Below are 25,251 nucleotides of genomic sequence, written 5' to 3'. Positions count from 1 at the left end.
AATACAGAAATTACCAGCAATAAATTACCAGCAATATTTGCTTTGAACATATTGCCAATTGAAGACAATACTTTTACATGTCAAGTGGCAGCTGATTTTGTCTATTATGGCAGTAATAAATAAATATTCGTGTGGGTCAAAGCTGCCTTAATGAGGACATTTGTGCATTCTCACAAGGTAAATTTTCCTTCCCTGTCATTTTGATCACTGATAATACTACTGTAAATGTACTTGGTTTTCTGAAGCTCAGAGGGTATTAATATGTTGGAGCACTATGTAAACTTAAAGAAGTCATAAACAGCATTTATCACTTTGGTATATCAAAAAAAAATAATGTCAAGATCATTCAAATCACACATTAAATTTGAGGTTTCTATTAGACATCTAAGTGAAGAGGTCCTGGAGGCAGTCAAATATGCATGCACATCTGGGATTCAGGGGAGAGTCCAGGATGCCCAAATGGGAGTGGTCAGCATATGAATGAGACTGAATGAGATCACGACGTGTAAATACAGAGAAGGAGCCTGAGAACTGAACCCTGGGGGCTTGTAAATTTCAGGGGCGGGGTGGGGATGAGGAAGAACCAGCAAGGTGATGGAGAAGGAGAAGCCATTTGGGGAGCAGGAAAGCTGATATCTTCTCCCATTTACTGATCAATCCATCTCAGGAAAGGCAGGTTTACAAAGGGCTTAAGACTGAGGGTATTGGACTCATTTGGATCTGGATTCAAATCTCCATCACAGTAAGTACAAAATGAGTTTACTCTTCATATATGCCACTGGAACTAGTATAGGACCTGGAGGGTATTTGTTCAGTAGTCACTGATTGCGCATTACTGTACACTGGGCATATATTGAGTGGCAAGGGAGTTTATGAGAAAGAATAAAACAGAGGCCCTGGCCTCAGGGAGCTCAGAGTCCTGAGGCAAGGAGGAGTCCTAGAAGCCGATGATTGTCCATGACATCACAACATGATAAATTCCTGAATGAAAGTAAGAGCCATGCACCGAGAGAACAGAGGTTGAGTGATTAATCCAGCCTGCGATGGCCTGACTTAAATGTGATGGTTTTTTTTTTTTTTTCTCATTCACCTTTTACATGCCACTTTGCCCATAAGATTTATGACTTTTCTGAGCACCACCAGTTAACCTACATGACAGTTTATGAGAATGCTTTTCTTTAGGAGGAAAGAAGTGGGGGAAAAAATCCTCAGGATATAGACTACGGTCCTACATTTAAAAAAATGAAGTTAAGAATTAACATCTTGAATGAAAGTGAATCTATAATTGCCTCTTAGCTCACATTGACAGCAGCTGCTATGTTCTCCCACTTTTGACTGTTAGCAAATCAATCCCTGGTGTGGTTCTCCCATCACAGGCTTAACTGCCCAGCCTGTTACATCTGGTGTGGGAGGCTTCAGTGATCTTAATCTTTTTCCTTGGGCGCTGATTTACCTTGCATTTTGGGGGCAGCTTTTCTTATTCAGATACTGAAGCCCCAAGAATGTCAGCCTTTCCCATATTGAACAACCATACATTTCTCATGAAGAAGATTTCTAGCATCTTCTGGTGGTTTTTATTTCTCCTTGTTTTCCTCTCTGTGCATTTATTCTGACTAGAAGTAAAAATTTTAGAAATAAAGTTTGCAGCTAAAGATGTCCTTCGTGAGTTTACCATAAATTCTTGCACTGAAAATTCCACAAAGGCAGATTGCAAAGCTGCTTGTAAGTCAGTGTTGAAGGCGGACTACCTTCATTCTGCAGACTTAGAACTCCTCCAGCTCTGCCTGAAGAGGGGATTTTGGAGCCAGATGAATGTTTGGATCATTGTGTCCTCCAATCCTAAAGTAACTGTACTGTAGTCTCTTTGATGGCTGGGGTGGATGACAGTGAATGTATCTGGGACAAGGCAGGAAAAGAGATGAGGGCAGCATGGCTAAGTGTTGAGCACTGTCAGCTGGGATCCAAGGAGGACATTCTCTTCAACCAGCCAGGAATATACCCAGGAACCAGTGTTTGTTCTTCCCAAAACAAAAAGACCATGAAGACTCATTAAAAGAAAATAACATTAGATAAGTGTGTAGCCCTGATTCAAAAATGAAGAAAACACTAGCTTTTTCTCTTAGAAAAGATAGTGAAGGTTTATTTCCCTCGAAGGGTATATATTATTTGAAGAATAACTGCTCTTCAAAGTTGTCCCTGTACTTCAGCCTTTAACTAAAGGGACCAAGTCTCTTTTAAAGTTGGAATCCCAATGACACTGAGGACAATGGACTGAATATTTGTGTCCCCACGCCCCATTGCCAAATTCATGTGTCGAAATCCTAACCCCCAATGTGATGGTAGCAGGAGCTGGGGCCTCTGGAAAGTGATTCGGTCATGAGGGTGGAGCCCTCATGAATGGGATTAGTGCCTTTATGAAAAGGACTCCAGAGAGCAACCTCGTCTCTTCCACCATGGGAGAGCACAGCAAGAAGATGGCCTTCTAAGAACTTAGAAGTTGGTCTTCACCAGGCACCAAATCTTCTTGGAATTCCCAGCCTCCATAACGGTGAGAAATAAATATCTGTTGTTTATAAGCCACCCAGTCTATGGTACTTTGTTATAGCAGCCCAAATGGACTAAGACACCAAGTTTCTCCATGAGTAGATTAGCAAGGAGTTCAGTCTTCCATCTGGTTTGGCCAAGTCTCTCCATGATGTGGACCCAGTCCAAAGGGTCAGTCCTGGTTACATTCATCAGCAGTCACTGCTGAAGCCTGGCTGTGCTCCAGGGGGCAAGAGCAGACATTCTCCCCAGCCCTCCCTGTGCCCTCCCCAACTCCCCCCAATTTGTTATACTCAGTCTCAGGCATGCCACTAGCTCCCAGTGGTATAGCTCTTTAGGGTCCGAGTTCTTCACTTGATGAGTGCATGGCCATTTCCCTTGGCACACCCATAGTGTCAAGGCAGGTGGGTTGGAAGGAGGCTTCAGCATCAGCCTCATGCCGTTCCCAGAGCCAACTCACCCCTATGATGGGCTCCAGGCCCTAGGTCACTACTGTCTTACGGTGAAGGTCATTTCAGTGGCCTTGTCACAACTGTCTGTCATTGAGCCTTGTCAGGACCCCTCTAGTTCATCTGACATGTTCTGGTGACTCTGAATCTCAAAGAGACTAGATCTACAAAGCTCAATGTGAGCCATTATTGTTGGTGAGCATCATTTGCTGTCTAAGCATAAGTTCCTATTAAATAGGAATGAATGAAATAGGAAGCTGGGGAGGAGTTGACTCTGCCACTCGCAGATGAGTGTGTGTGTGTGTGTGTGTGTGTGTGTGTGTGTGTGTATGTTGTGGGGGGAGGAACAGGCTCTAATGACCTGAAAGAGCATTCTACTGAGGTCCAGGACTCTAATTTTCCTTCTTGTGATTTCCTAAGAGAATCTAGGGTAGGACAATACCAAGGTGTTGAAGACAGATTTGGGGTGACAGGGAAATTTTATAACCTCTAGCCGTCATCAGAGTCAACTGTCTAAAATTCTTGAACCTTCAGCCAGTTTGGGCAGAGGCCTTGCACTGCCAGAATAACAACATAGAGCACTTCTGTAAGTTTTTACAATCACGTGACAGGCCAGATAAAAATCATACAGTAGGTATGCCAGGAAACCCAGAGAGAGCTGCTAAGAGCCCTGGGAATTCTTTGGTCTATCACAAACATCAATTTTTCACAACCCAATTAGCAATGCTGAGTATCTCCTCTATGCTACACCTTTAGGAAATGGAATGCTCTGGCTCTTCCTGTGCAAGAGTTGATCACCTCCTTGGGGAAAGCAGAAGGATGCACTCCTAGAAATAAATAATTAAGACAACAGACTCTGGACAAGGCCCCTGGGCATGACCTTTAGCTACCCTGGTTACCACTGTATGACCAGCTACCTTCAGAAGGAAATGCTATATACCTCCCACATGGCCACTCTACATAGCAACAACCTGATTCCTGGCATTAAGGAAGAGTTTGCTCCTACTGGTCAGGGCATTTGGGTTGAGAAGTGCGATGGCAGCAGCTGGCACCCCTTCTGTCTGTTCCAGAGCCAGGGTAGACCATTTACCTAAAGGCTTTACTCCAGGCTTTACCATTCATCAAGAAGGCACAGACATCTCCCAGGAGAGGGTGGCTACTGGGCATGGAGAGCCGGGTGCCTTGTTGTAGTGAAAAACCATCTGAACAAATAAAAAGACAAGGCTAAGTCAGGGTAGGTGGGAGCAGACACGGGCTGGCAGGGACATCTACCCTCGTATTGGATTAGAAGAGGTTGGCCATCTCCTGGGAGAGTCAGGTAGGTATTTCTTACAAAAAGCAAAGTCCCCCAGTTTCCTACAGGGCTATGAGCAAAAGTGCTGTTAATTATGTTAATTACAATAACAGAGCACTTCAGTTCTCAGGAGAGCTTTTCATCTTCAAAGGTACTCCAGGACGGAGCATTACCGGTTGACACGAAAGTCTCTGGAGTTTCAGAACTGACGTCTGAAGTCCGAGGGGCCCTAGCTGTGTGGGACAGGCAATGCCCAAGGAATTCTCTTGCTTCAGGGTGGGGAGCAGGTCAAGGCAGGGTTATGTGTCCAGAAACTGGCCCTTGCCTCCCTGAAATTGGACAGGCAGGGAGATGGAGTGTCAGCCTCAGTCCAGTTCAAACAAGTCCTGCCCCCTATATAGGGGTTGCCAGATAAGTTCAGTTAAATTTGAATTTCAGATAAGCAAAAAGTACACGGATGCACTATACAATTATTTGTTGCACACACACACACACACACACACACACAGCCCCTGCGCAATCAGAGGCTGGGCTTCCTACCCAGAGACTCCTACCTGAGAGCTCAGTGAGTCGGGACGTGTTCCCCCAAAGCCACAGGGAACAGGTGCTCTCCAGACCTGCCCAAACCCAGTCTCTTTCCCACCCACCTGTAGGAATGCGAGAAAGTCCTCCTTTCAGGGATTCAGGACTGGGCTGCTGGGCAGACAGTCCAGCCTTCCCAACTCCCTTATTTGCCTTGGATTTGGGGATGAAACAACCTCAGGGATGGAATGTCTCAAGCTTCCCTTCCCTCCCCTCTTTCCTTCTCTACACACTGATATGCACCCCACCACTCTGTAGCTTAAGGGAGAAGAAGCCCGTGGCCACCCACCCACCCCCATCGCCCTGAACTGCTGGAATAGAAATTCCTCTGTGACAAAACCCAGGGAGAAATGGTCCCTGGGCTGAGACGAGCTTTCTGCCTAGGCAGTGGAATCCAGGCCACCAGGACGGGTCTGGGCCTGAGCTAGAAACACCTCTGGTTTCCCAGGCTGGGCGGGAAGGGAAGACAAGCTGGCACTTGCCACAGCGCAGAATAGCAACTGGGAGTTGGCCATGCCTGCTCTGAAACAGCGAAACTCTTGGGGCCTCCAGACACTGAAGCACTTAGAGAGAGGTTCCCCGGCCCCTAAACCTCCAGATCCAGCCCCTGGGTTCAGTCAGTCAGGGTCAAGGACAGAGCATCTTGCCTTCTTCACGCCCCCAGGACAGACACATGGTCATGCACATTCACATCCTGGGATATTACTTCAGGCCCGTGGGCAAGATTAACATTCCAAAGCTTGGGTTCCCCTCCATGACCTAATGCAAAGGACACAGGGGCAGGCAGATCGGGCCTGGCCAGCTTCCTACTCACTATTTACCAGCTGCTAATTTATCCATTTACCTTGGATAAGACTCTTTTAAAGATTAAATTTAAGGAAAATCCCCCGATGGACTTGAAAATAAATCCACTTAAGGAAAATGAATGTGTGCAAGATGAACTGACTGGCCAGCAATGCAGTGCGTGGGGTTCCGGCACAGAAAGCAGAGCACTGAGCCGTGACTGTGCCTTCAAATACAAGCTTCTGGAAAGAGTCCAGAAATTGGTAAATTACTCCCAGAATTGTAGAGAGGAACAACAGCTTTCCCCTGTGAATTGTAATAGTTGGCAAAACATGCTAGGGTTTCCTTCTCTCCTTAACCTTTCTGCATAAACTGAAAGTGTATGAATATATGAATAAAATGGGACACAGTTCATGGGCATCATTCAAATCATTCCCTGCCAATTATGGGAGTCTGTTGAACACTGAACAACAAATGTTTCTTGACTGACTAAACTATTGTCTGATTTGATGAAGGGAGGAAGAGAGGAAGAAAGAGGGAAAGGAAGGAAGGATTGATTTTATGGCAACTGAGTAGATCTTAGCAGAAATCCTGACTCTGATGTTAGAAGCCTCAAACACTGATATTCTATTTCCCCAAATCCCCCTTCACTGGCTCTATTGTTTTCCCACCTCTTTTCTTTCTTTCTTTAAAATTAATCTTTATTGGAGTAGAGTTGCTTCACAATGTTGTGTTAGTGTCTGCTGTACAGCCCCCCTCCTTTCATTTCTATGTATGCAGCAGCGATGAGCAGCTCTGCTAATAATGTTTGCAAAAGAGTGAACTAGATCAGAAAAAGCCTGGTAGCTACCTGGTACCCCTAGGGATTTAGTCATCCAGGATCCTGGACAGCAAGATCTGGTGGGTCTTGTTTGGATGTGAAAGACCCAGAAGAAACTGCTGCTGCTAACAACTCAACGTTTTACAGATGTCACTGTGCTGGGGAGGGACAGGTGGCGAGTGGGCTGCCTCATCTCTGATTCCTAGGTCTGAGTGAGATAAGAGAGGGAAAACAGTCCCAGAGGACGGCATCAGAAGTTTCCCAGGGGCGTGAAAATCAAGTGGAGCCACACACAGGCCATCTGAGCCGTCCCCACATCCTGGATAGGGGATGGGGGTGGTGTAAGGGGCTGACGAAGAGCTGTTTCTACTCTTCTACTCTTAGTCTACCTTAATCCATCTTTCTCGCGAGACGTTTTGTCTATTTCCAAGTTCAGAGATTTGAACTTGAACCTGAGTGTGGCCACTTCCCGTGTCATCTATTGTCCTCCATGAGCCTCAGTTTCCTCAAGCGTACAATACGAATACTAATAACTAACACATACATATACATTTAGCAAACATGTCTGAACACCTACTGTGTGCCAGGCTCTGTGGCAAGCACTGAGAACACAGTGGAAATAAGACAAAGTCCCTGTCCTCCTGGAGCTTACTTATACTCCAGGCAGAAGCCCCCAGAGGGCAGCTCCTATGCGGGGTTTTATATACAATTAAAATTTTATACGTAATCAAAATTTTTAAAAAACTTGTTGCAAACATATAAAAAATTGGAAGATTTTATATAAAAATCTAGATTTCCCAGTGGCAAAACTGGGCCTGTCTTTCTGTACAGCAACCATCAGCCAGAACTCTGGCTGCTTCCTTTACAAGGAATGCATGCTTTCCAAGTAGACACAGTCCTCAACATTCCCGGACACTCTTACCTTGTTAAAGCTTAAACAATATTTTTGTTTACTTGTTTGTTTACCTAAAACCCTTCAATGTTCCCTCACTGTAAATAGGAGAAAGTCTAGCTCTTTGATATGACATTCCATTCAAGGCCTTCCAGATCTGTTTCCTGCCTAATGCATCCCTATAAATGCTACACACCAGTAAACTGCAGTTTCCTGACCCTCCCATGTGGTACCTCTGAACCTGTGCAGTGCTATTTTCTTTGCCTAAAATGTCCTTTGTTTCTGTTTTTCTATCCAGATAATTAATATTGACATTTAAGGGTCATCCTAAACACCTCCCTCTTCCTTTGTGCAGGCTTCCTGTGAGGAAATGCCCAGAGGGTCACATGGTCTGGAGACCCATAAAGATGCAAATGGTCCACTTGAGACCAAAAGGGAATCAAGTGTTCTTTATCTTATGGTTGGGCCCAGGGACCTTCCAATTGGTGGCAACTTGTAAAAAGCCTCAGCTTTCCCAATAAGTGGGGACAAAATATAAACATTAAATGAAATAATGTCTGTAAGTGAAATTAGACAATACTTTTTAAAAAATTGAATGGAATTATTGATGCTGGATAAGTAGCAGCTATTTTTCCAGTTGTTATTATTATTCGAAGTGGAGGCCACTTCATCAAGGATGATAGGTCAGCCGCTGCCAAGTGTGTTCAGGGAAGAAGAGTCTGTTAGGGCTACAGGGTAGCAGAATAGTAAGAGATGTGATTGGACAAACAGAAGAGGGCCAGCAAGGGGCCTTCCAACTCATCTCCCTGCTTGGCCATTTTCTCCTTTCTCTTTATTTTAAACACAGCAGCCAGAGTGATCCTGCAGAACAAGTCACCCCACGTCACTTTTCTGCTCAAAGCCCCTAGTGGCCCATCTCTCTCAGAGTAAAAGCTGCAGCTATTAGATCTCAGATCTCACATCCCAGCCGTCTCCCCTCTCTCCTCACTCTGCCAGACACTGGGCCTCATTCTGACCTCCCTGCTCATCCTTTAAAGTGTGCTCTTACCTCAGGGCCTTTGCACTTGCCAGCCTCTCTTTCTGGACCCATATTCCCTCTGCTATCCCCAGGGTTCCCTCCTTCATTTTCTTAGATCTTTACTTAGATGTCTTCTTCTTGCTGGTTAGTCTATCTAAAATTTTACTTCTCCCTCGCCCCCTCCACTTCCTGACCTGTTGCCTTATTGCTCTTAGAACTTATCACCAACTAACATGCTTTACTTGTCGTACTTGTTTATCTTGGTTATTGTCTATCTCCCCCACTAGAATATAAGCACTATAAGAGCAGAAGTTTTTATCTGTTTCTCATGCTCACTGCTGTATCCCCAGCACCTAGAACAGAGCCTGACCCATCGTAGACATGCAATAAACATTTGTTGGATGAGTGAATCAAGTTTCTTGATTCAATAAACATTGGGAAATCACAGAATGTTTTTGACCAGAAGAGTAAACCGATCAGAGCTCACAAAGGGGCTTAGGATAGATTAGGGTAGGGGATAGGATGGGGCCACAATAGTAGAAGGATACACATGGGAAGGTTGAAACAGAGGGCTTCAGTGGGAATAAAAGAAAACAGTAGGAGGCAGTAAGTTTCATGAGGGCAGGGAGTTTGTCTGGCATATAAGAGGCGCTGAATAAATATTTACTGAAGGATGAATGAAGGAATGATGCTTGTGTCTCATGTGGGATGGGCCCAGGGCTCTGGTTTGGGTCTGTCTTAGAAAAGATATAAATCCTTTTTGATCTTGACTCGGATGCGCTCGTGGTCAGGGCTTACACGAGATCAACACTGAACTCTTCTATCTGTATGTACATCTTCCCTTTCTTCCTGGATTGGGCTAACCCTCCCTGGCATTTAGTCACCTTGTAGGCCTCAGTTCAACTCAGACAAATTGGGATTCAGACTGTGGGAATTGAGGAGGGGGGTCGAGCTGTAGGTGTCTAGGAGCAGCATCCAGATCGAATGACCTGTTTGAATGCTATGCAACCAAAGTTTTAAGTGATGTGGAGAAATTAGTGTGGAAGGCAGCCCATAGTGTGGAAAATCAGTGTGCCAGTCCAGAGCCCCTCAAGAGAGAGGAAATCCCTGTGGACACCATCTTTACCTTTTCTGCAGAACGATAGGTAATGGAATAGGAGGCTAATCTAGGTTGAGGTTGTGTGTATGGACACTGTTAAGAGAAAGTTCCCACAGTGGAGGGGTGGAGGGATGGAGGGTACTTGGTCAAAGAACCTCTCATTCATGCCCTCCCTTGTCTACCCTTTAGTTAGCTACCTCTCCTCAAAGGAATTACTCACTAGGCTCTGATATCCACACTTGGACCTTGCCCCTAATACAATCAACAGAAATGAGGTGCTTCACATTCTCCCTACCCCAAGAATAAATAATACAGTAACTCATTTCTGAACTCTTCAGGTTTTAATTAAACCAATGCCTGGTGACCAGAACTGTGCCAGATCCTTGCCTAAATATGGGAGGTGCAGCAGTTGAGAAAACATACATTTGCTGCTTCACTTATTTGTTGCTTTACTTATTTCATTGAATCCTTCTGTCAGTCCTGAGAAATAGGCAGTATCCTCATGCATGAGTTGAGTAAACTGAGGCCCAGCCAGCTCACACAGCTAGGAATTGAAAGAGGGGAAATCTGAGACAACTTTTGACTAATTCCAAAGCACACGTTGTTTTTCTGAGGACGTCAGTGCTGCCTCTATAAGTTACTTGTAGAACTAGGAATTGTTAGAACTAGAAGGTGATTGTGGCATTTGTTCAGCTCCTTCAGATAAAGGGGCTCAGGCTCAGACAGAGACGGTGACAAGCTCTGCTGTCACCAAGTACCAAAGAAAGATCGGAAACCCAGGTCTCTCCTGAGTCCCAGGTGCTCTTGCTTCTTTCTTTAAAAAAAAAAAAACTTATAATAATACTTTTCTTAAATTTTATATATATCTGCTTTAAAAATTAAATAGTACTGAAAGCTTTATAATCAAAATATCAGCCCTCCCCACTCCTTATTTTTGTTAACATAATATTTCATCTCCTAATATTTCCTGTTGAAATCTTTCATCCATCTTATCTCCTCGCCTGTGCTTTTGTCCTCTCTTAACCTTGTGGGTTAAAAGCTTTTTTTTTTTTTTAATTCCTTCATTGTCATTTTACTGGAATGGCCTGGGGAGGGAGACATGATAAAACACATTTGGTCAATCAGTCTTACTGAACAGAAGTCCAGTTTTTCGTCTCACTGACCCCCAATGATCCTGTATCCCCAGATAACTCACTTTTCTGAAGTCAACACATTCTCCATTGCTCGTGCAGATCACCCTGCCCCTAGCCCTGTGCCAGGAGCTCCTGACTTACAGGAGTTCCTGTCTGGCCTGTGCCTTGCTGCCCTCAAGGACTTGACTGAGGCCTGGAGAGAATGATTTACAGGAGGAAACAAAAAGCAGATAATAGCAGTGAGAAGCCCTCCCATCCACACAGCACTTGTCCAATTTCAGAGAGCTTTCATATCCACGATCTCATATCATAGCCATAGATAATCAAAGGATAGGTAGTTTGGTGCTGACCAAAGTCAAAATCAGGACACTGCTCTGTCCCAACAGGGAAACATATTTGAAATCAGGACTATGAACCCTCACGTTCATGGTACTTGTAACTTCTTGTTTGGCTCTTTTATCTGCAGGTCCAGTGACAACTTTGTTTGCCAGGGGAGATGGAAGTGGGCTGTTAGATTGGTGCTGAAGGGAAGAAGTTGGAGGGAGGGCCCCTGGTGGGCAGCGTACTTCCAAGGGAGTTACTGAGCTTTCTTTTTCCTCCTCCTCCTCTTATACAGATCCAAGTTTGGAATAAAGAAAGCTGCTTCTCTGAGAACACTTACCAGTGCTCAGCTGGGTCCAAGGATAAGAAGAGAGTCAGAAACAAGTAATTCTGAACACGTTAGTGGAGAATTCTCCTAAAGTCCCAGGCCAAAGTCTGTTTCATTGTCTGGGTTGGAAAGTGAGATAGATTCATTTATGGATTTCTGCTGCAGCTTCCGTTGCAGAAAGCTCAGTGATTCTAGGATTTGGATTGCATTCTGGGATGCAGTCTATGGAGGGTAAGGGGACAGAGGAAGGGGCAACAGCAATGTGCACTACAATTTAGGTTGTTGTTCAGGCAATGTGTTAGGCCCATCGGTGGCCCCAGTACCTTGAAACACTTGATGGAGCCAGAGATAAGCCAGGGCCCAGAAAGGACTTGCGGTAGACCTGGTGGGTTCCAGAATTGCCTTCCAGAGGCTGGCTGGGGTCTGAGTTCCTCTGAGAGAGCACAGAATTGGATTGTTTAGCTTGAAGTCCCTACCCCTTCTTCAGGAGCTCCACTGACATGCAGCCCAGTCTCTGAGATTATTTGCTGTCACTGATTCCAGGAACACTCTCCACTGTACCGAGCCATTGGGAAAGGTTCCAGTTGCCATGCCCTCTACTCTGCCAAGAAGAGGGTGGGATTTGGGTCACATTTGGGCTTTGGGCTTTATTGTCCTATGTTTGATATTGCAGAGACCAAAGCCACAGGGTGGTGAAAAAGACCCCTCCTCACCAGGTAAGAGTTGCCTGGCAGCCAGAGAGGGAAATTCCCTGATTCCCTGTAGTTATGAATCACGGCCTCTGTGCTCAAACGTACATCCCACTGCCTGAAACTCAGACTCACAAGTGACTCAGTAATGCCTCACCTGAGCAGGGACGGAGGGCAAAATGCTGGGAACACTGCAGGCTCAAGCCACACTGGGGAAGTCTGAATCCCGTGAGAGCTCTTTTGAGAACATAGAAGAACTGATTCCTCTAGAGCCCTTGCAGAGACTCACAAGATGTTCTTATTCCTCAGACCAAGCAGATGAGGTATGTCTCAAGCAAAGGAGACTTCAGGGTAGCCTATTGCCAGCTCTCATCATTTGAAGAGCCAGGAGTTTCCTCCTGATCTCTACCTTAATTCCTCCTGCTTTATTCCCTTTCACTGATTCTTCAGTAGGGTGACACAGGAGTTGTTCACCATAATATCGACAGTGTCTAGATGCATGGGTAACTTAAGAAAAAAAATTAACAACCAGGGCAGCACAGTCAGAATAGAGTCTGGCTGGGATGCTGAACAGGGTCCAAGTGGGAAGAGCTCTGGGCTTGGGTTCTAGTCTTGGCTTTGTGGCTAATTTGCTATGTGACCTTAAGCAAATCACTTGACCTCCTTGGGCCTCAGTTTTCTCACCTTTAAAAAAGGGATATTTGGACTAGAGGTTGCAAACTCATATGCCTACAGAATCGGGAAATTAAAGTAAATGAGTGAATCCAATATGATGGGGTTGTCCTGACTGCTACCTGTAGACTCCCTCTAAATGGGCAGCTGCTGCCTGTTGGAAATGCTGACCTAGGCTGTCCAGAGCATTTGACTCTTCAAGAGATGCTAAGGATCTGGATGTTTATGTGAAATCTCCCAATGTTTAAAAAACTGTGTGGGGGACTTCCCTCGTGGCACAGTGGTTGAGAATCCTCCTGCCAATGCAGGGGACACAGGCTCGAGCCCTGGTCCGGGAAGATGCCACATGCCGTGGAGCAACTAAGCCCGTACACCACAACAACTGAGCCTGCATGCTGCAACTACTGAGCCCGTGTGCTGCAACTACTGAAGCCCATGCACCTACAGCCCGTGCTCTGTGACAAGAGAAGCCACTGCAATGAGAAGCCCATTCACCGCAACGAAGAGTAGCCCCCGCTTGCCGCAACTAGAGAAAGCCCACGCGCAGCAACGAAGACCCAATGTAGCCAAAAAATTTTTTTTTTTTTTTTTTTTTTTTTTTTTTGCGGTAGGCGGGCCTCTCACTGTTGTGGCCTCTCCCCTTGCAGAGCACAGGCTCCGGATGCGCAGGCTCAGCAGCCATGGCTCACGGGCCTAGCCGCTCTGCGGCATGTGGGATCTTCCCAGACCGGAGCACGAACCCGTGTCCTCTGCATCGGCAGGCGGACTCTCAACCACTGCGCCACCAGGGAAGCCCTAGCCAAAAAATTTTTAAAAAGTAAAAAACCAAAAAACGTGTGGGTCAAACAAACATCTCTAAACCAGTTTCATCCCTAGACTAGAGGATTTGAAGGGCCCTCCCAGCTCGAATTTTCTGATTCTAAACTCTGTGTCTTCCAGGGAATTCCCTGGTGGTCCAGTGGTTAGGATTTGGAGCTTTCACTGTTGTGGCCCCGGGGTTCAACCCCTGGTCAGGGAACTAAGATCCCACAAGCCACACAGAGCAGAAGAAAAAATAAATGTGTCTTCCAAAGAAGATCACTAAGAAATCACCTTAGTTATGGTAATTTCAGCTACTGGAAAAGTGAATGTCCGTGTGTGCACTCATACTCGTATGCCATTGGGCTTTTGGCTCCCCTCAAATGACACTCTCCTGGTGGTCTTCCTCCATCACACACACCTGCAGTGGATTGTTTGCTTGGTCTCAGGAGCCCAGACCTGGACCTGATGGAAGATATGGCTTGTCCGGTGAGCTCATCAGCAGTAATAGGCTGGCTGTGCTGACGACATAGCCCTTCCCTTCCCCTAAGTGAAGGGAAGAGTGGCCACAAGCAGTGACTGAGACACAGGCTGCCTGAGTCAGGATCTGGGCCTTGCTGCCTTCCCAGGCCTTTGCTAGCTATGTCCCCAGGCTGAATTGGGACTAGGAATCAAGTCCACAGTATTACCAAATCTGGAGCTCTCCAACCCATCTGTATTAGTTTACTAGGGCTACTGCAAAAAAGTAGCACAGACTGGCTGGCTTAAACAACAGAAATTTATTGTCTTACAGTTCTGGAGGCTAGAAGTCCAAAATCAAGGTGTCTGTAACGTTGGTTCCTGCTGAGGACTTTGAGTGAGGAAAGGATCTGTCCCAGGCTTCTCTCCTTGGCTTGAAGATGGCTGTCTTCTCCCTGCGTCTCTTCACATCATCTTCCCTCAATGCCTATCTGTCTCTGTGTCCAAATTTCCTTTTTTTTTTAGAATGACACACGTTGTATTTGATTAGGGCGCACTCTAATGACTGCATTTCAACTTGCTTACCTCTGTGAAGACTTTATCTCCAAGCACGATCCCATTCTGAGATCCTGCAGGTTACAGGACCTCAACATCTGAATTTGGGGGGGACACAATTCAGTCATAACGCTACTCCATCACGGTCTCCCACACATTGCTTTAAACTCCAAAACCTAAGTACCCTGCTTATGCCCCTTCTTACCTGTGACAGCCTAGTGCTTCCACATCTCATGTGCTAGTACACAGCTCACCGTAAGCATGCACTTTACGTGGACCGGAGTTCTCTGCAGTGGGAAAGGTGAGAGAACTTTTATCAAGCACCTGTTAAGGGACATACAGGCCTTGGATTTCAGGTAACAGTAGATGTCTGTTTCTTCCATGAGGCAATGCCAATATGGTACTTTTTATCCTCACACCAATAAAAATGGTATTCATACTGCACTTGGAAAGTGCCAAATACTGTTCCAAGCACTTTATATGAAGTAATTTTTTGAATGCCCACAACACGCCTTTGAGGTGGGTACTATTATTTACCTCCTTCTACAGATAAGAAACTGAGGCCCAGACAGCTTAAAAAACTTGCCCAAGTCTGTAGTAACTGGTGGAGTTGGATTTGAATCTCAGTAGTTGGCTCCAGAGGCCATGCTTTTAATCATTACCTGATAGTATTTGGAAAAGGCAGGACTATTATTCTCATTGACTAGATGAGGAAACTGAAACTGAGCAGCTAAGCAACTCACTCGGGGTCATAGGGGTAAAAGGCAGAGTGAAGGCAGAATTCCTGCCCTGTAAGCCACGGGTCTTCCCTCAGAAGGGACCAAGTGTCCCGAGTCCCTCCCTTCCCCATACCCCACTCCACTTATACAGGCCCACAGGTATTAGGGCCAACACAGAATCTCTAAATCCTTATTTGTAGTTAACTGTCTCCACATCGCAGGGGGATTCTGGGGCATGAAGGAAGGGAGGCACCTTCTCGACTTAGATCTAAGTCTTTTCGACTTATTTTTCCTCCCAGTCGCTTCCAGTTCAGAAGACCACTAGCCCCAAGGGGTCAGGTCTAGACCCCAGTCCCGGAAGTTTCTCAGCCCGGATTAGAAGCGGGGGAGGGCGGTGGGGAAGGGGCTGGTGGGGTGCTGGGCTGCCCAGGAACACGGAGTATCATATTTCTCGCAACCCGCCAATCCTGAACGCGGGGGGGGCGTGGCCACACCTGGGAGGCGCGGCCGGACGGCAGATGGGTCCGCGGCGTCCCGAGGCGAGGCGCTGACGTGAACTTGGCTCACCTGGGCGGGGAAGGTGAGGGCCGCTGTGGGACCGGGAGCGGAGCCTGCAGTCCCTACCTGCGCAGAGCCAGGTGTTGCTTGCCCAAGCGGCCGAGGAGAGCAGTGGCGGCGGGTGATCCTAACTGGGGACTTGGTTCGGAGGGACGTTCGCTTCTGGCAGCCGGATTGAAGAAAGGTGGGGACGCCAACGTCTGGAGCCTCGCTTGAGGGAGGGAGGGAGGACACGCCCGCCGGTGAAGAAGCGTCCCCTCCAGAGTTTGTGGGGGTGAGGAAAGCTTGCTTAAGGACATCTGTTTGTTTGGGGATAGCCTGTAGGGCTGGGTGCCCATCGCTCTGCTTCAGGTAGCTTTCGGGCGGTCCTAGCCCGGGGGGGGGGCGCTGGGCCCTTACCGACCCCCTACTTCTGTCGACTCCCTTTCCCTCCCGCCCAACTGGAGTGTGACGCTCTCGGGCCCCTACCCACCAGCCGTCGGGGAGCGCTAAGGCTCCTCCACCACGCTGGTCCTCCCAGCTCACCGCTCCGCAGGCCCCTGGATCCCGAAGAGGGGATTTCCCAGGCCGGCCGGCGCTTGATCTTGGTGGGTGTTTTGGGAAATTGCGCGTCGGGCCGGCCAGTAAGTTTAGCCAGTTTGTTTCCTCTCCTGGGATTTGTTTAGCACAGTCAGGCCCCTGCCCTGGGCCTGAGAGACACCCGTGAATTTCCAAGTAGCGAAGCTACGTGCTGGCGAGGGCGGCGCCGGGCGTGGTTGCTCTGGGGGTGAGGCCCTCTTCGCCTGAAAGGGCTGGAGGGCTGGTATAGAGAAGTGGGGAAAGTCTTCCAGGCCTGACTGGAAAGCAGGCCCAGGGTGCCACTGTTTACAGGGAGCCTGCTGTGTGGTAAAGGGGTCATCCCTACCCCAGCCCTGCTCTCTTGGTGGATGTCAGAAGTGGAAGCCAGGGAAGGGAGAGGAAGAAGGCGTTTGAGTAGGGGTTGGTGAAAGCTGATGCCGACCCAGGAGAGTAGTTTTCGATGTTTGTCTACTGGGTGAGAGCAGCACCTCTACCCTGTAGCTCTCTCTCCAGCCGCCAACTTCAATCAAGCAGGGAGGCAGGGTGTGGGCATTATGGCTAGAGGCCCAGAATTTACCCCTGAACAGGGCTAAACTAAACGGAGGAAAGACTAGGGAACTTGGAAGATGGCATTTCAGGTCTCTCCAGGAGGAAGGGAAAAAGCAGGACCACTCCGGAGGCCTGTCTGCAAGAAATGAGGGTGTGTGTTTTACTCTGAGCAAAACCACTGACGACTGAATCTTGGCTTTGGGGTGGCCGTGTTCCTGGAAACGAGTCTGGGCAGGGGCTGCAGAGGCGGCAGTACAGGTGTTTGTAGGGGACCTGTTCCCTGGAATGGGGGTGTGAGATCGGATGGTTTATGCCTTGGGGAGGTTGATAGTGTCCCTGCTCAGTGCCCAGTATGAGGGGAGTGGATGGGTTAAATCTTTGTTCTTTGGCTAGTTGAATACCTGTTGGAGACACAGGCCTTGAATTTGGCTGTGATGGCAGCTAGAGATGCCAGAGCTGAGTTAAAGTAGGCTAAGCTTGTTCTGTGGGCGTTGGGATTTGGGTGGTGAGAGTGTTCTGAAAGAGAACTCTGGTTTAGGTGTGTTTAAGGGTGGGTGTCATGCAGTCTCCTCCCTAACCACTTCGTTGGCCCTGCATGCTGCTTGGATCTTTGTTGATGTCTTTCATTTACTTTCTTGGTGTATAGAAGAAGGGAGGGACTTAGAAGGCTGGGTGCAGTGGCAGGATATGGTACAGCACACTCTGACTGAGCAGTGTTGGGTCCAGGCCCCAGATAAAACACTTTGCTGTGCCTCAGTTAACCCAGCTGTAAAATGGGGCTGATAACAATGGGGATGATCATTTCATTATGAGGATGAAATCAGACACGTTAAATAAAAGCTCATGAAAAAACTGTTAAGCCTATGTAGGAAGAGGATTGTTGTTACCATGGTTTCATTAGCTGAAGGCCATCATCTTTTATATCTCCCAGTGACCAAGAAATGTCTTAGCTTCCTGTGGTTAAAAAAAATACTACTTGTAGTGTTTTGTTTTTAAGTTGTGAATCGACACACGGCATTGTAGGAAAATGTGAATCGTATATAGAAGTACTTAGGCACGTATAAAATTCACCCACAGTCCTATCACCAGGTAACCACTAAGAACTTCTTGTCGCATCGATGTATTATTTGTTTCCCTTTCAAAAATTCTCTGTGCTTATGTACACAAGTGCGCGTCCAGTTACAAGATGGAGATACTACTATACAGTCAGTATTGTATGATGCCTTTTTCCCCCTTAAGTACATATTTAAACATTTTCCCAAATCCAGTAAAAATTCTTCAGATGCCTCGATGTTAATGGCTACTTGCTATTGCAACCTATGAATGTCTAATTAGATATTTTTCTCTGTGATCTTGGTTGCTTCCAAAGTTTGCCTCTCTGCCTGTTCTTATAGTCTTAGGTGCTGGGTGGCAGGTGGAGGAGATCTCGGTGGACTTTCAGAAGGTGGAGAGGGTTAGCTGTGATGGAGGTGGGGCATAGAGGAGGAGGAGGCTGGGGCAGCGTTGCTCCTGTGTACTGCCATCTTGGGAGAATGCTGAGAACACAGGGCTCTAGATCTTAGTCATCGACTTCTAAGGGTGGCTGCCTCTCCCTCCCCATCACTCTGTGCAGTTCCTTGCGTTGGCCTGGTTGCCTTAATTTTTTTTGATGTGCTGTGGATCAACTAGGATAAGCCCTTTTCTTCAAAGCCCATGATCCGTCAAGAGGTGGATTTCACGTGTCTGCCAGGCCTCGACACAAGACTGACCAATATTGCAACAGAAATTCTCGAAAGCCCCTCACTAGGTGGACCAGTTTGCTGCCCATTTCCCTGTTCTCTTTGTTCTTCCCTTACCCCATCCCCCTTCCTGCAGGCCAGGACTGAGGAAGAGAAGGCTAGAACTTGCCCTGGGGAGAATATGCATTCCCTCCTCCTTATAAGGTAAATGTTCTCCATGGTTTGATAGCTTGACTTTGCAGTCCTACAGAGCAACCTACACCGAGGCCAAGAACATGGGGGTGGGGGGCACTTGAGTACCGAGTGCTACCTCACCTACCCACTGTGAGCTGCTCCCAGGGGGGAAGGTTTCAGTTGCAGAACTTGGTAATTGGGTCAGAAGGCTCAGGTGAGAGCAGGTCCTGCCTTGCTCTTAAAGTGCCAGTGACCGAGCTGGGTTTGAGTTTTCCCATTTGTTGGGAGCCTGGCTGGGGAGAGAAGTGGCCTTAGGACCCACGCCTTAAGCTAAGTTCCTCCGAGGGGGAGCCTTCGGGGGAGCCTTCGGCTGACTCAGCTGGTTTGGGTTCTGAACCGCGATCCAGGTGGGAATCTTCTGAGTGGGAAGGTGACTTATTTATCTTCCTTTTCTCAGGTCAGTGGATGTTTGAGCAATTCCAATGTGAATTTCTTCAGGAAGTCTGATGAGAACATTGTGTTTAGTAACTAATGTCGCCCTTGTCACACAGTAGCTGACGGACAAATATCTGTTGAATGAACGTTCTTTTGCAGGCCTGTCTTTCTCACCCGAAGTAAAAACAAAGAGAAAGGAGAACGCCAAAAAATCTAAACACAACACCCCGGGCAAACACTTCTCTGGTAACTGCTTTTTCCTTTAGGCACCCAATCTGGGCAGGCCTTTGTTTCCCCGCTGTGAGTGCTGGCCGCTGCCACCAATATTATCTGCTACGCTATGCCCTTTATGAGAATCAACTGCAGACTTTACCCAGGCTGGCTCCAGCAACCAATCCGTTCAATTCAGCCTCTGTGGGGAGGTAAACAGACCCAGGTGAGGAGGCTGTCCCAGCAGTACAGAGCTTGTCTTATGACTGGTTTTAGTACTCTATAGGGTTAGGAACTGTGGTATTTGATCATTCTAGGGCATCTTAGCTTTTCCAGACTCAGATACAGGAGAGGGTTCTTACACTTTGTCTCCAGTGCTCCCAAGCCTTCTCCTAGACACTGGATTGTCGTGGGGATAACCAGCTCAGACCCCCACATCCCGCATTTTTTTTTTTTTTTTTTTTTTTTTTTTTGGTGCAGAAACTTTGGGTGGCCCAGAGAAAGGAAAACTGACTTGAGGCCCAGCTCTCAGATCCCTGTGGATACACTGCCTGCTCATCTATGTAAGTGAGGACTTTGGAACCAGGGACCATCCCTCGCCTACTTCTCTCTCATCCTGATGGTGTCATTTCTTACTAAAATATTTCTTACTAAAATATTCCCATTCACCTTAGTTGTCTAAAAAGAGAACATGCTTCAAGTTCTTGCCTATATACCTGCTATTTCCGTAACTTTTTTCTTCCTTCTCCCGAGATGAGATTGAAAAGAGCAGTTTCTCTTCTCTTCCCTTGGTACTTGCGGAAGGACTGTTTTCCAGCAGGGATGACATCATCTCTTTATTTTTCTGCCTCCGGATTTAAATAGAAGAAATGTGATCTACTTACGTGATAAGTCTGATTTGGCTAGAGCATGAAAAATAAATGGCTTTGGAATAAGAATCAAAAGAACCTTTTAACCCGTTTTCTCTTCTTCCCCACCTGGCACAGTTTATTCCCATATTTAGTTTCTTTGCTGTAATCTAATGGAACTGTAGCTCCCCCTCCCCCCAACCCAGATCATGGCTCTCCACCCCCGCCGAGTTCGGCTGAAGCCCCGGTTGGTGGCCCAAGTGGATAGTGGCCTGTACCCTGGGCTCATCTGGCTACATAGGGACTCCAAACGCTTCCAGATTCCCTGGAAACATGCCACCCGGCATAGCCCCCAACAAGAGGAGGAAAATACCATTTTCAAGGTCAAGGTATTCTTTTACCATCTGACTTGAAGTGTTTTCCAGTTCTCTCAGACCTTTCTGGATTTTTGTTCTTCTGTTTTCAATTTTGGCTTGAAGAAGGTACTAGATCCAAAATGCTGATGCAACAAAAAGTATGTTTATGATGGGGGTTGGGGGCAAACTTAGCAGGCATAGTAATTTCTCTTGTTGGGGCATGTCTGTTATGGTTGAGGCCATTTATTCTTTCCCATTGGTCAAAGCTACTCAACTCACATCCCAAGGGATCCCAGGTGTGATTGGCTAAACTCCTGTAAGTGTGTGTATGCTGTGTATGTTGTTCTAGAACTCCCAAGGGTCAGCCAGCAATCAACCCTTCATTCGCTCAGGGCTCTTGCTCTGGCCCGGGAATGGCTGTCCAGATCAGGGCAGAACTCCTGAGTGTTCGCAGGCTCCTAACAGCCTGTAGAATGGGTGTCGAGGGCCCTTTGCAAGTTTTTCTTTTGATGTTAAAACCTTTTGCCCCATCCATAACCTCCGCTTAAAAATGAAAGGCGATTTAATTACAGGTTTTTATTCTACAAATATGTTTTCTTAACTGAAGAGTAGCTCTGATGTGAGAGTTATTTTGCTTCACTGAAACTAAGATTGAATCACGTGGCATTTCATAAAATGTCAGTGAAACCAAAGCCTAAGACAGAAGTAGGTGGGAAGCTCGTTGTGGGAAGGGGTATTATGTGGTTTGTAACTCCGGAGCCCATGCCTCTGCTCCAGACCAACTTCTCTGTGCTGGTCAGTCTTCCATCTCATGAGTAGCTTTAGTTCCTGCACTCCCAAGACACGGAGAAATGAGTTTGCCCATTTCTTCCCTGACTATAAGTTGGAAGTCAGAAGTGAAATCCAGTCCCTGCCCTGAGCCTCTCAAGATTGATGCTCCAGGTTCTTGCTGAGACTGGGCCAGGAAAGGTGGGCTCATACCTCAAAGGAGAGAGAGCCAACTTAGAGTTGTTTCCCACCCAACTCAGTTACAGTGGGTGTAGAGATGAGAGGTAGAAGAAAAATTGGCCTGTGAATATTAGAAAGTAAATGAATGTTTTTAATGTAAACATTAAATAATGATATGAAAGTGGTAAGGAAAACATCTGTAAATCAGCACCAACTACTGGAGCTGGCATCAGAGGGGGACGGGCCTGCCCTGGCCCAGCTGGCCTCTCGCTGTGGCCTTGGTCTGAAACTGGACTTGCTGTTGAAGTGCCTGGTGGTGGCTGGCCATGTGGGAGGAGACTGGTTCCTGAAAGCTCCACTCGTGAGAATGTTCTGTATGCTTAGGGCTTGAGGAAAAATTGGCTGTGGGAAGCTGCTTTGTCCTACTTATATCTGTGTAACTGTTTGCAGAATGCTAAGGGAGGGCCTGGGTGTCAGGAGAAGAGTGAGGGTGCTTTCACAGATCCCAAGCTCTGACAGGCCTTTGGCAGGATATGGGGTGTGGGCCGTTCTGACTGGCATTAAGTGGGTGCCTGCTGCATACCCTAGGTCCATTATCTCATTTGCTTCTCGAGAACACTGTAAGGGGGGCGGCACCCTCATGTTACAGATGCAGAAGCTGAGTCTCAGAGGGGCTAAGTAACTTGCCCAAGTCACATAGCCAATAAGCGGTGGGGTTAGGGTTTGAACCCAGGCCTATCAGCTCCCCCATTATCAGACGGCCCCTTCTGACCAGGAGCTGGAAGACCTGGCTTCAGATCCTACTACCATCCCTTGCATGTGTGGTCTTGAACAAGTCACAAAATCTCTTTGGGCTTTAGCTTCCCCTTCAGTAAAATGGGGCTAAAACCCGTCTTGCCTGCCTCACAGGATTGTTGTGAGAATTGAGTGAAATCAGTGTGTGGGAAGGGACACGTAAATTGCCATAAAAATGCAGAGACTGTGTCCATTTTAGGAAGAGAAATAGGGACCTGCCCAGTGACCAGAATCTCAGAGGCAAGACTGAGAATGGGTTTGAATAAGGGATGTTTATAAAGCACGATTGTCATGTGGTGGGTACCACCCTCTGCTGCATCAGCCTCAGGTTCTCTGCATCATCTGAGTGGGCCCTGGGGAATGGCTGTGTTGTGAGCAGGATGTTAGTCTGGCTGCTCTCTGTGGAGGGGCAGGGATTCAGGGAGCCACAGAAATTTTGCAGACCTGTGCCAAAGTCAGCACAGCCCAAGCCAGCTGGATGGGGCCAGAGCGGGAGTGGGCACGGAGGATCAAGCACAGAGAGGGGAAAACGTGAGGAGGCAGCAGCCAGGTACTGCCAGGGGCAACTGGAGACGTGCCTCTCCGACACTAGGGACTGACGAGGTTGAAATCCCCTACAGGGGGTTGGATGGAATGGAGCCTGCTGAGTGCCCAAGGGCAGCAGCTTTGTCAAACTGCTTCATTCCATACTGCACATCAAGTGGAGGAGCCCCCAGGTCTGAGAAGATGGTAAGAAGAAATGAGTGAATTGGAGAAGGATTTAGCTCGGCTGTTGAGAGAAGCTTCCTCATGATTGTGAGGCTCTGCAGGGATTGACTGAGGGAGACCAGAGAGCTCAAAGGACGGGGCCGGAAAAGTTCCATTTCGGCTTGAGGAAGTAGTCTAGTTCAGGAGCAGAGGCGGGGAGTTGGGACTGGACAAGCGATGTGCCCTGTCCACTTGAACAAGCTGCCGTGTGCTTCCTGACCTTGAGTCCTCTGCAGAAGACATCCCCCTTTTCTGCACCAGCACATACGTCACAGCCCTGAAGAAAGTGTAGACATCTGAGATACGTTAACAGTGGGGGAGGGCTGATATCCCGTGAACAGACACACAAATGCCCGTTAGACCTGGAAATTGAAAACCAGAGAGGCGGGGCCGCACTGGTTTTGGCCCAGGCCACCAGCCACTGGTGTTCCCAGCAAAATGTTCCCAATGTGGGAGTTTGAGGAAGCAGGGAAAGGCAGGTGGTGTGAGTTTATTAGGACTTGAGGCCCTCAGCCTCGCACTGAGGCCAGCTGAACCCCCAGAGCGTGCTTCCTGCCCTCCTATGGGCTGCTACTCCTAAAGGTACTTGGTTTCAACAGTTATTTGTGCATCAGATTAAAGACTGAAGGGAGAGGGACAAGATAAAAATAGGACTGCCCAGCGCCGCAGAGCTGTGACTGTGCCCTGGCAGCCGGGCTGGCGGGAGCGCTGTGGCCCGGGGCAGGGGCGGACCCGCTGTGTGCTCGGGGCAGCCCCGAGCCTGCAGGCGCGGTCACGCTCCAGCTTTCTGTCCGCCGGGAACCGTGCGGGCAGGGGGACCTGGGTAGGGTCTCCGCGCTCTCGCGGGTGTTGTTGGTGTGCCTGTAATAGATGGGTCTAGACAGGCATGCAGGCTCCCTCCCGGCTGAAGGACGGGAAGGGGCGGGGGGCGGGCCGCGGAGGCGGCGGCAGACTCCCGTGAGCGAGCGAGGCTTCGGGCCCAGCGACCAGGGTGGAGGGAAGGCTGCGAGGGTTTCTCTTAACCCTTTAAAGACGATAGGGAGAGTGGGGGTGGGGAGTGTAGTAGAAATTCCTGGAGGCAAAGTAGCCCCCTGGGGAGAGGAGGCGGGAGTCTGGGCTTAGGGTTTTCCTTTCTCTTCTGTGTATGCAGTCTCACATCCTGGTACATTGGGCTCGATTCTTCGACGAACCAAACGCAGCTGCTAGGCGATCTAATTTGACCCGATACTTCTCACTGGGGAAGGTGTGAACACACACAGTGGGCACCCTCACTTCAGGAACTGAGTTGGGGAGATGCAGAGGTTAGACCTTACCGTTCCCAGCGGCCCAGTATGTGAAGGTCTGCTCAGAGCTTTAGTCAGTGGGGCCTGTGACCGAGAGTGTTGCCTACCAAAGACCCAAGCCTGAAATGCCTGTCCAGTGCGTACAGGTATGCGTCGGAGAGAGCAAAGGGGTCCTTGAGTTGTCTATGTAAATAAAAACACTTTTAACCGTGAACTTGTGGAGAGTTCAAATAAGATATGTGCAGGGAGGCAGCCTCCAAACAGGAGCTGGACAGCGATGTGTACAAGATCGATCATTTGTATACACATCCATGGGGTCAACATTGAATGGGTCTAAAAATTTAATACAACTCTGCAGGCATTGGTCTCGTTCTTTCCCTGAGGTAGAAATTGGTGGGTGGGTTACCCTATAGAGAAATGAGTCATTAGTGACACTCCTCTCTCCTTCCCCCTCCTCTTCCTTTTAGGGTTTGTAGTCTTAGGGGATCCTCTAGTTACATTAAACTGCAAACCCATATTGGTCTGGGAACGAGCCCCATTATAGGCAAAGCAAGAATGTAAGTCGTGGGGAGGTGTACGTGTGAGACAGGAATGCACAGATTAAGATGTGCGCCTGAATGACATGTGCTGAGACAAATCAAGACACTTGGGCTCTGGTGCCCACATGGAACAAGAGAGAAAGAACTGGCCGCGAGGAATGTAAACATGGGTATGCAAACACTGAGACCTAGAGCGAGATTCTAGGAGAAAATCCCAGACTTTGTTGAGCTGGAAACTGGAGCAGAATTTCTGTAAGTTCGTTCGAGAGACAAAAGCCCATTTAAAGGTGTGAAGAGGGTCACTTGGAAACACAAAAAGCATTCACATACATACATCCATGCTTAGATACACAGGCTGAATGACAGAAACTCCTCAGT

General features: G+C 47.8%; 2 long non-coding RNA genes across 5 annotated transcripts in view; one reads left to right on the top strand and one right to left on the bottom strand.

Moving 5' to 3' along the window:
• The window catches only part of LOC308610661, a 279,944-nt gene that overhangs the window by 36,907 nt on the left and 217,786 nt on the right, over nt 1-25,251 (bottom strand). The gene's annotated exons all lie outside the window — the stretch shown is intronic.
• LOC308612390 lies at nt 15,933-20,642 on the top strand. The gene is made up of 3 exons (XR_014015106.1): nt 15,933-15,987; nt 19,838-19,920; nt 20,412-20,642. It is a non-coding gene; the product is annotated as an uncharacterized lncRNA (long non-coding RNA).

The sequence above is a fragment of the Mesoplodon bidens genome (assembly GCF_964165515.1).
Source record: "Mesoplodon bidens genome assembly, chromosome: 2".
NCBI lineage: Eukaryota > Metazoa > Chordata > Mammalia > Artiodactyla > Ziphiidae > Mesoplodon > Mesoplodon bidens.
The sequence above is the reverse complement of the archived record's forward strand: the minus strand, read 5'-3'. Positions and strand labels throughout refer to the sequence as shown.